Source organism: Amia ocellicauda, chromosome 22 (genome assembly GCF_036373705.1).
Source record: "Amia ocellicauda isolate fAmiCal2 chromosome 22, fAmiCal2.hap1, whole genome shotgun sequence".
NCBI classification, from domain to species: domain Eukaryota; kingdom Metazoa; phylum Chordata; class Actinopteri; order Amiiformes; family Amiidae; genus Amia; species Amia ocellicauda.
The window spans coordinates 22352920-22361130 of NC_089871.1; the positions used below are offsets into that span (position 1 = coordinate 22352920).

The window sequence follows — 8211 nt, forward strand, 5'->3', positions numbered from 1 at the left end:
TCTTTGGTCACTCCATTAAAATGCACTATGTCTTTAGCAAGGTAGTGGGTTATGGCATAAGTTATCTCCTGGTGCCTTTGTGAGGTCTTTTCATATGGTGTAACAGCAGCAAACGACTCTGAAATTGTACTTTGCTGTTGCTTGTTATTAGACTGAGTGTCACTGGCAGGACTTTCAGTCGGCTGTTTAGCAACGCACTCCTCAAATAGCCGCAGCAGTGCTTTTCAAGTGCTGGTGCAGGTGTGTTGTATTCCCACGTGTTGTGGCAACAATTCCACACAGCTCTTGCAAATGACCTTCTTCTGTTCGGTGTCTGTCACTTCAAAGGCGAAATAATCCCATATCCCATACTGAAGTGCTGTTTTTCTTTGGTATTAATTCGCCTAATGATCGCTCTGACTCTGCAGACGCCATAATACCACTGCACCGCGCTTTGCAGTTTGTTTTTAATGGCAGCGTGTACGCAGTTGGCTGGGCAGCACTGATTGGGCAGAGGTGTGCTCACTCTATTGGTTAGTAAGACTGTCACACAAAGAGGGCAGTCATGCTTTTGTTCTGGGACACTCGCTGCATATTTTTCATATTGCATCCACATCGCAGCCTTTGCGATTAGCTAATCGCAACGTTTCAAATTGCAATTCGATTTTGATTAATCGTTCAGCCCTAATGTATTATTATTATATTTTGTAATTGTGTAGTTCTACTGTTTGACTGAACAATAAAACATAATTGGAAAGCGAATTCAAAGAGTCTTAGTACTTCTAAAAGTTTTGGAACAAGGCCTCGAATGTACTATGTACAAATGTACTATTCGGCCTAAATGCAAAGAGTTATGTCTGGCCAAAACAAAACACAGCAAATCATCCAGGTCACACCATCCCTACTGTGAAGCATGCTGGTGCAACATCATGCTATGGGACAGGGACTGGGAAGCTGGTCAGGCTAGAGGGAAAAATGGATGGAGCTAAAGACAGGTAAATCCTTGAGCAAAAGACCAAATACTGGGATGGAGATTCAGCAGGACAATGACCCCAAGCACAGAGCCAAAGCCACAGTGAAGCGGCTTAAAAACAAAAAAATGAATGTCCTACATTGGCCCAGACAAAGACCTGACTTGAATCTGAATGAGAATCAGTGGCAAGATTTGATGAGTGCTGTCCACCAATAATCCCCATCCAAGAGATTGAACAATTTTGCCCTGAAGAATGGGTGAATATTGCACAATCCAAATGTGCAACCATGGTAGAGACTTAACATTTCAGGATTTGTATATTCCGTGAACTGTTGTTTCTCAATAAAAATTATCTTGCCTGTTTAAAGTGTTAAGTAGATGGTGTAAATCAAATGGAAAATATCCAATTTAAGTGCAATAAAAATTCAAGTTGTAAAGAACAAAATGTGAAAAAGTTCAAGGCAGGTTAATAACTTCCTATAGCCACTATAGTAGTGGCTCTCAACCCTGGTCCTGGGGATCCCCTGCCCTGTGTTTTGTTCCACTTGATCTCTCAATTACTTAATTCCTAGTAGGTACTTAATTGAACCCTAATTAACTAATACATTTGCCTAATCTCATATCTTAAATTATGTTAAACAGTTGTAGAATTCATGTTAAGTATGGAACTTGAAATCTCTGACTTTTATATGCTGCTTTTTTTTCCTCAAAATCAAAAGCAATCTGTGTGTCACATCAGCATTACAGTGCAGACTGAAGTTTACAAAAATGTACAGTATTACAGTATTCTATTAAATGGGTATTACACTGTTTTCCCAAGGACTGCTTTGCTGCTTCACTTCATTTTTTCCATTATTATAATGTGGAAATTGAGTGTAACATAAAGGACACTTAACAACAAATTCTGTTTACACAAATTCTGTACCAAGGTCATTTTTCGTTGTGTGATTTTGTCTGTTTGGGTACCTAAATTACAAGAAATTGTTTTCATTTCAGTTTAGACAAAACTTGATACTGCAGTGGAAAATGTGTGTGTGAATTGGTTTGCCACAATTCAGGAAGATAAGGCAGGTATGTCACTATCATTTATGCTGTAAAAGTAACAAACAAAAATGTATAAATTATACACACATACATGGAATGTACACCTGAAATATATAGAACATCGACAAGCAATAATTTGTTTTAATTTAAACGACCCATTATACAAAAGACAAACTGCTTTTGTGCAGATAGTACTGGAATAAGAATGTCATAATCTACCTTGCGAACATGTTCAGTTATGACAATCACACTCTTCAGAAACTATAATCAAGGGCTAAGACTGTGAAATGCAAACTCTTGGTTGACTTGATAACAATAATGACTCATGTTGCCACAAGGAAGACAAATGTGGTGTTTTTGAAGTTTTTCCTGTGTTTCCACTATCCAGGAAGTTATAACACAAGACAACCCTAAAACCCAGAAACAGAACACAATAGCTTTTGACACCTGCCATGGAAATTGAAAAAATCAATACACCTTCCCTATAAACTAATTGCAATACATAAAGATGCATCATTATAATTGTAGGAACTAGCACTAGCTGACCTTTAAAGCCCAGCAATCAAAAGAAGAAAATTACAAAATGCATAAATAAATGCATTTAAAGTGTGATGCAATTACATATGCGTTGGATAACTGAAAGGCAAGATTAAAAATAGTACTTCCACACCATCCTAACATCACAAACACGAAACTCTGAAAATCGTTGTTTTATTGAACATGTTCTGATAACTTCAGTACAAAACAACAGTGCATGGCAGATGTATTTGCACTCCTTCCTTTAATTTGCCTGACGTTGAAGTCTATACATTTAAATACTGACTACATTTTACCACTTTATCTTTCACACAAAGTACAATTTTTCAGTTCTTTGAAAGTTTATGATGCCATTGGCTTTGAATGCGAGATATGATAAAAGTATTTGCCAAAATACATGATGATGAAAAAGAGTATTTGTTCGACTTGCAATCAGAAGATTCTAAAATACATGCCAAACACTTCATTGTAAGATGGAAAACATGCCTGACAGACCAAGCAGAGCTGTGGTACTAAAGCCCTATCTATATTGCTCCCCCTTTCAAATACCCTGATAGCACTGAGCCAATAAAAGGGCATACTACAAACTCTGCTGGGCACACATGCTTACAAATCAGTGATGAATAAATCAATCTTAAGGTTTCAAACTGAAAACATCCTAAAGTAATTAAAATCACATTATGAAAAGTAAAGATCTAGGTTGCTCTTCGGGGGCAATAAGACACTGTTCCTGACAAACTGATTCTTTATGTCCCCTTTGAAAACTCCTAGATACCAGCCCAATATGAGAACTGACAGGAAGGAAGTCTGTATTTAAGAGCGTTCAATATTTGAAGGCACTGAAAAATCTCAGAAAATATCTATTTACCCGTGAAATCATAAAATCTTGTAATAACAAAAGCTACAAATGCAATAATAAACATGCATATGTTGTCTATTTAAAATGGCATAAATCAAAACATTACAGAATAAACACATTACCACCTTTTTTAATGACCAAATGAAAGGTAAATAATACTGCGTTCAGATTAAACACCCTTCACATGTGTTTATTTCCTAAGGTTCATTATGCTGACCATTTGTGCAATGCAATGCTCACCAGATCTCTGCAAATATGGTAAGGATATAGTCTTCCTCTGCAACGTGCTACAGTCTGTTCCCCTGGCAGATCTAATGAGTGTGAGATCCCAATCCCGCAAGGACTGAACTCACCCCAGCAGTTGCCTCCTAACCCTGCCATGCACCTGTACAGATGCCAAGTCTGCTCTCCCTGGAGGAGCCCTGTCACCATGTGCAGCCTGGTACTGGAAGATCATGGGCTAGTGTGGTTTGAATTACAACAGAGTGCATGTTGTTTTTAGTTTTCATTGTTACCGATGTTCTTTTCCTTCAATAAAGGAACATTTCCCCAATTTAACATCTGTCCCAAAACATTGATTTCAAATAAACACATTCATTTAAAAAACAGCTAGATCGTTCAAAGTAAAAATATACAGATCTACAATAAGCAGTTCAAACAAGAGGGAGAATAAACACCACAGAATTCTATCTATTGTGCCTAAAGATAAATGTATTAATGTATTTTGCACATTTGTTATGAATAAGTTAATTAATATCACTCCAATAAAAAATAAAAAATATAAAGAATTTTGCAATAAGGCTAATTGTCAGTCGATATGTTTTACACACAAGATTTCTGATTGCTCAGCACAGGTGAGTCATTGGACACTTCATTTGACAGCTTAATATAATATAAACATGAACTACACTTTAGCAGGACAGTATACAATAGCACTGGACACTGTAGTATCTAGTAGATTCATATCAAAACTATAGTACGCTTAAAAAGTCAATTTACCTTATTTTAAAAAGAAAGGAGAAACAAAAGCCCAAAGTCCAACTAGAGGGAACTGAAGTAGAACAGTGAGAGTACAGTAAGAAGTGAATAACGCACAACGGGCATGTTGTGCCAATGAAGAACAATTATAGTCTGCGTATAAATAAATACAATGTCAAGAAACGTTTCCTCCAAAGCAACCTGTTAATTAAGTTTTAAAAACAGTATATTGTACTGAAAATGAAATACAATATTTGTCTTTAAGCATTAATAGTAGGCTATGTGGAACCACATGAACTTCATTGTAAACGTGCTGCACAGCATGTACTAATGATGCTCACAAGACGTGCAGAGAAATGAGTGGCATGTGTTTATTTTCGTTATCGGATAGTACAATAGCCCAACACAAGAATGGCTGTAGTATCATAATACTACCACCACCACTAGTAGTAGTAGTAACAATAATAATCATTTGTCACAAGGAATTGAGCAGTTTGGTTTAAAACAGCTTCACAGTGACCCTCAATAAGAGCTTATTCTAGCGAGCATGGCCAGATTATGGCTCAGTCGCTGAACTACAGGACTGTGTCCCTGCACATTGTGTGGGATCAATTCATTACGAGAATCCGGTGTTTCTCGGAGCTCAGGAGCCGATCCCGGGGCTCGGGCTGGTGTCAGCTGTGCATCGCTCCTCACACGTCTGCCTGCTCGACCCGGGGCTAGGAACAATGTGCACAACTAAGCACTGTGCACAACTCAACAAAAGCACGCCAACACACAAATACACTGCGTGCACATGCACATTGCCAGACGGAACAAGTTTGTCATGAATATTGCAACCCCCCACCAGCCTCCCTCTCTCTCTCTCTCTCTCTCTCTCCCTCCCTCATCCCTCCGATAAAAAAAGTCAACAAAACACAGTGACGGACGCGAACAAAGCTGCTTTCGTCGCTTAGCACAGAACACCATTCGCGTGTGCAATTCGCACTGGGTAGATCGTGTCCATTTACCTTTTGCTTTGATGAACTCCTTCGGTCTTCTTTCTTTGCTGGCTTTTTGTATTCGATTTCTTTTGCTTTCAAAATCCAGTCGTTCGATTATCTGTGAATAACCCACAGGAAAGCTCGGCCTCACGCCTACTCCTGTCATTCTCATCTCCGATTGGACAGCGTACCTAGGGAATAACGCCCACAACCTGGAATGCCACCCACTTATTGGCTTGCTGTTTTTATTGACAAGGAGGTTTACCATTAGAAAAATACATACCTAATAAAATGACTGCAGAAAATGCATCGTGATTGGACATTACCCGAGGCCCTTCCGCAGTTAAATGGTCCATTCTTTTCTTCCTCCAGTTCATCAAGGGTTAAAGAATGAGGCTTCATTGCGCCATTTCCGCAGACGGCCATGATGGCTCAGGCAATTGTGTGCTGTGTCTTGGCGCTTTTTGATACGTACTGGAGCCACAATGGAGTCACATTTGTAACCCATGCTTTCCCAATAAGTGACACATGGAGTTACAAACCCCGCAGTCCACTGAACATCTACACAATGAATACGAGTGTACGTGTACTGTGCATGTTGCAAATTAAACGTGTGAAAGACGATTAGAGAATTGCTGTTTTGAAAGACCTAGTGGCGTGGCTAGGCAGCGTCATGTGCCGTACTGGCGCAGTATTGGGAAGCTCACTCGGGGAGCTCTTGATCCCACCCCCCGTGTTCCGCATGCCGGGTCGGGTGGGAATGACTACGTGCAGCTAGTCACAGCGGCGGAGCCGGTCAGACACGCATCGTGTTCAGTAGTGATCGCAAACAGCAGGCGGGCTTTCTCTCAGGACTAGATCAGTTACATGTAAAATAATGAATACAATTACAAACTCTTCATGTTGTTTAAATTACATTAAACCACCATCACAAGACTGTAGGAATAGATGCAAAATGATTCACACCTGCAAGATGAACTGCTCATGATGCTACCACGCTTTTCTCATTAAACCATTTATTACAGTTCCATTATAATCACTTTACTGAAGATTGATGTTGGGCAATCGCCTTTCCTCCTGTTTTGTGCTCCATCTCTTAATTGGGCCCAATTATTGGACACGTTAAAGAGACTTACGAGTCAGTTCTAGGCCCTTTAACCAAAGATGAATGATCCGATCTCAATACAACTGTTCACTACCTTTGCACACATCCAGGCATTTAAGCGAACAGAAGCTAAGGATTAGTGTAACTGGACCAATTCAGGCCATTCTCCCAGTTTTAAAGGAGATGCAAAGAGATCTATAAAATGACCTGCTATGCAGACCTTCAGCAACAGAGCTGTATGCGTCTGCTGTGGATGTTCCTGCATCTTCTGGGCTTTGAACCACACCCAATCATATGGTACCATCATTGTCCGATTCACTCCAATAAGAGACGTTGATACACATATAATTGTCCATAAATTCTATTAAACCTGATCAATTTATAGACCCACTATGCCAGTGTTAATTTCGTCAAGGAAAACTATGACAAAATATTTTCAGTGACGATAACGAGACGAAATACTGTGGGGAAAAAAAACTATAAAAATTAAAGGACTTCAAGTTTTAGTTGACTAAAATGTGACGAAAGGAAAATTAATCAAGACTAATGGAGATAAAATACAGTATTTTGAGAGCGGTTTCATGGTCCAATCATAATTATGACTCAGTCATCGCGTTCGTGCAGCACCACCAATGGGATCGATGTGATTCTGAAGCTCTGCGCAGAAATGTGAATATCTGCGCAACAGAATGCGACTCGATTGTACCCAAGCGTATGTTTCGCTTAACGTTGATCGCGCTTGGTGGGCTTTTACTGTATTGGGCTCAACGTGAAGTTGATCCAGACTGTGTGAAGGTAAACGCCTGTCTTTTGTATACAGTACTGGTAAGTGCGGGTCTTATAATTAGTGAAGTTAGGCTGTACTTTCTTAACTTATAAATGCAGTAGGCGAAATTAAGCGCTTAAAGCATGAAGTGCAATTAACTTGCTTACATCCAACATGTTGTGCATCATCGGGAGAAGGATTTTAAATCGAAATATTAATGCGAAAGTCATTTGAAATTGTAATATTGTCAGCGAATGTGCGTACTGGAATATAACAATACAAAATGATTACGATTTTCATTTTGACCAAAATAACGCATGCCTACATGGAAAATGAAAATGCAATTGTGGGATTACACTTGCATTTGAATTAAGTCACTATATGCTTCCATACTGTTCTTGTAACTAATCTTATTACACACATTTTCAAGACATCAAACTTTTGGAGTTTACAATACTCGTTTATCATCCGATTTCAAATACATTTGAATTACGTCAATCAAATCAATGTTTGTTTTGCATTCACCTACTAATTGATGTAAACATCTGGCATCAGACATAATGCATATTGGTGATAATGAATTAAAAAAAAAAAAAAAATACATGGACTAAAATGACAGGAGTTCGTTGACTAATATTAACTAAAACTAATGAAAGATGAAATGACTATCGGCTTGTCACGTTTTAGCTCTTTAGTCAAAAGAGTAAGACAAACTAGAAGATCTACCAAAATTGACACTGCACTAAGTAAAAACTTTAAAAGTGACCAGTTTTTTGTTTTTAATCCCTAAGGGTTTAAAAAAAAAAAAAGAAAACCCTACTTTTATTTAAAAGTTTATTAAAAAAAAAAACTGGATTTAGAAATATGCAATGAAAACTGCAATTCAATGTGCAGAGAGCAAATGGGTATAAAAGGTCAACTAGATGAACAGATTGAGTGGCTAAATTAAGCACTACAAATATACATTATAAAAAACAAATATACAAG

General features: G+C 38.4%; 1 protein-coding gene across 1 annotated transcript in view; it reads right to left on the reverse strand.

The window, feature by feature from the left end:
- kdm4b (lysine (K)-specific demethylase 4B) overlaps nucleotides 1-5498 on the reverse strand; it is a 235670-nt gene extending 230172 nt beyond the window's left edge. Inside the window, exon 1 of the mRNA XM_066695200.1 lies at nucleotides 5381-5498. The gene's annotated coding sequence lies outside the window, so the exon portion shown is untranslated. The remainder of the gene's footprint in view (nucleotides 1-5380) is intronic.
- Nucleotides 5499-8211: the final 2713 nt, after the last annotated feature.